We start from the raw sequence: 3,078 nt of genomic DNA, 5'->3' as shown, positions 1-3,078 counted from the left end.
TGTTACAACTTTTAAATCAACATGATGATGCATCATAAGTTATCAATGGGTTGATTATTCAGAGCAGGGGTTTATAATAATCGAATATGGGTGGTGGCGGGAAGGGTTTTGGAAGTTGCAAGGGGTAATATTGCTTCGTAACACAAAGTATAGGGGGTAATAAGAAAGGGCATTTTAGTAATTTACTTGTGGGGGGTAATTATGCAACATAACAGGAATGTTGGGGGGTAAAATAAAAGGGTAAAATAGTCATTTCACCGCCAAGTCAACAGATCAGTCCACAAATTTGATGCCAGGGGGTAAACTTGCGACATAACAGCGAACATTGGGGGGTAAAATTGCAATTATTTCGTTAGGGGGGTAAGGGAGCCAATTGGCCTAAACCCCATGGAGTAAAATTGCAGCTTACTCAAAATTTAATAATTGCCTTATACGGGATTCGAAACCGGGTTTCAAGGGAAAAAGAACGCAAATTAACGAGTGCACTACGAAAGCTTTTTTGTTTATGGATTCCCTATATATTTTACTTATGAGTTTCTTTTCAGTTTGTTATATATATTTGCACTGAAAATTAAAAACTGAATGGGTTCCTGGGAACCCGATCTTTGTTAATAAGTTCGCCTCTAGTTTTGGTAATGGGTTAGGATGGGTATTATCAGTACATGTCGAAAAAACATTCATTCACATGAAAACACACTGAGGCAACAATATCAGTACTGTCACACCCCAACCGATGGCGGAATCATCGGGGCATGGCACTGAGCGAAACAGATTGTCCAGGAGTTTCCACAACAACTATTAATACTATTCAGTTAAATCATACGTCCCATACTGTATCCCAAGTAATACAATATATTATTACATATAACAACTAGTCAAGTAATTCTGTTCCGACAACTCAGATTTTAATTAAAACATATAAATATTGTTCAAATGCTCCTAAGACCCAGCCGGGCAAGATCTACAGACAACTATGCCCTAGACGCTTGCTCCTGGCAGACAACTATTTGTTGGGGGGGCTCTAGAGCTTTATTCTAGCCTCGCTTTCCTAGCAAGCAAACATCTTAAACACCTATCACATACGTTAACATAAAGTCAATACATATAATGTAAAGGTGAGCATACAAGTTTGATATAGCATATAGAGTTCGAAATAGTTTACGCATAACCAGCACGTACATAGAGGAAAACGAAGCATGTTAATTATCGACATGGATCTATCGATACCAATGACTGCGGGTTGACTGTCCGAGACAGTTCGCAATACACGATTACCACCGTAATCCATGCAAGTAATTGTCCTTAACAACCCCCGTGTGAACGGGTGCTGAGTCCAAACTATAGTACTACGTCGTTAAGGCAGGTAGACAACATTCCACGTTTAAACATAACAACAAGCATTCACTTAGTCACGTAATACATGCGAATCGGTTAGCGTTCAAATAATTAAGTAGTGTGTTCGATTGTGATTTGATAAGTAACGTATGTAACACCCAAAAGTGCTAAAGCAAAAAGGGTTCGAGTATACTCATAGCAATGGATTGATGGTAGGCTCGATCGGTTAGACTGTTCAAGTGGATTGTTCCTTCCTTTGGATAGGGTGTGTTTGTGTATGATGGTTTGAACTTTTGAAATTTTTGTAGCATTATTTGAAAACATTGAAGTATCCTTACCTTTCAGGTCGATCGATCGAACGGGTCGTTCGATCGGTCGGCTTAACCGATCGGTCAGACACTTCAATAACATATCCTCAATAGGTAGTCACCTGATCGGACAACATGTTCGATCGGGTGGCACACTAAGGCTTCGACGAGTTAAAATCGATTAAGTGTTGAAGCATAGTATCTCATGATCCGAAGAGTAATGTTTACCAAACAAAGGTTCGATCGATCATTACTTCGTTCAATACTAGACTTCATCAAGTCGTTAAAGTGTGGGGCCACATGCTAGCCGATCGGCTGGCCTGGTCGTTCGGCTGGGATGTCCGATCGGCTGGTCTGTCCGTTCGGACAGCCTGTCCGATCGGTCAGCTTCCTGACCTGGTCGGCCTTTCGTCTAACACTTGGTTGTCCTGATTATTGACGTTATTTCGAGGTAGTCTGACAACGAGTTGAACCATAGAACTGTCGTTCTTACCTGTCTCCCCTGCTCGGACAGGAATCACCCAAGTCCGGCCGATGAGCTGGTTTGGAACGGTTGCTTGATGTTTAACCCGAAATCAGTGAACCTCGCAGTTAGAATCCGAATCTTGAACCACTCAGCCATTAGAATGATTGGTGAGTTGACTCAAGCTCCGTTTCTACCGGTTTGAAGGCATTGAGTGCAAAAGAGTTGAAAGAAAGTTGGAGAATCAATCTTTCAATCCTTCACACCGCAAAATGTTTAGATCTAGGATAGATCTTTGTTTATTAATGTGGAAATCGGCTAGATCCAAGTGATTCTTGGTGGGTTGAAGCCAAAACATGAAGTTCTTGAAGAACACCATGATGACATCATCCTAGAACACTTAGATCTTGATGATTTCACAGTTGGAATTCAAGATTTGAAAGATAGAAATGTGTAGGAGTGTGCATAGATAAAAAAAATGTACAAGAATTAGAGTGAAAACTTACCGGAGTTGAGAGAAATCTGAGAAAATGTGAAGAACACGAGTTGGTCGGTCAGAGCTTTCCAAAAGTGGAATAGATGACAATGACAGGGCTATTTATAGGCTCCAAAAGAGGAAAGGGCTGGCCGATCGGCCAGGCATCCCGATCGGACAGCCTGTTCGATCGGACGGTCTGTCCGATCGACTGGCTTGTTCGATCGGTCGACACCTGTTCGATCCGCAGCCTGTTTTGAGCGTTTGGCGACGATTTTTGATATTTCGATTTCGATGGAGGATGATACGGATACGATAGAGTTTCCTATTCAATTACTTTCAGTCCCAACTACTATATCAACATATAAGCATCTATAATTCATATCCGTCTTCGATTTCAGTTCGATGTGATTGAGTTCGATTGAGTTTCGAGTTTCGATTTGATTCGATTGATCACCACACACATAACATAAAGTAAACACGCACAAGTAACACGT

This window comes from Helianthus annuus, chromosome 4, assembly GCF_002127325.2.
Source record: "Helianthus annuus cultivar XRQ/B chromosome 4, HanXRQr2.0-SUNRISE, whole genome shotgun sequence".
Taxonomy (NCBI): domain Eukaryota; kingdom Viridiplantae; phylum Streptophyta; class Magnoliopsida; order Asterales; family Asteraceae; genus Helianthus; species Helianthus annuus.
The sequence above is the reverse complement of the archived record's forward strand: the minus strand, read 5'-3'. Positions refer to the sequence as shown.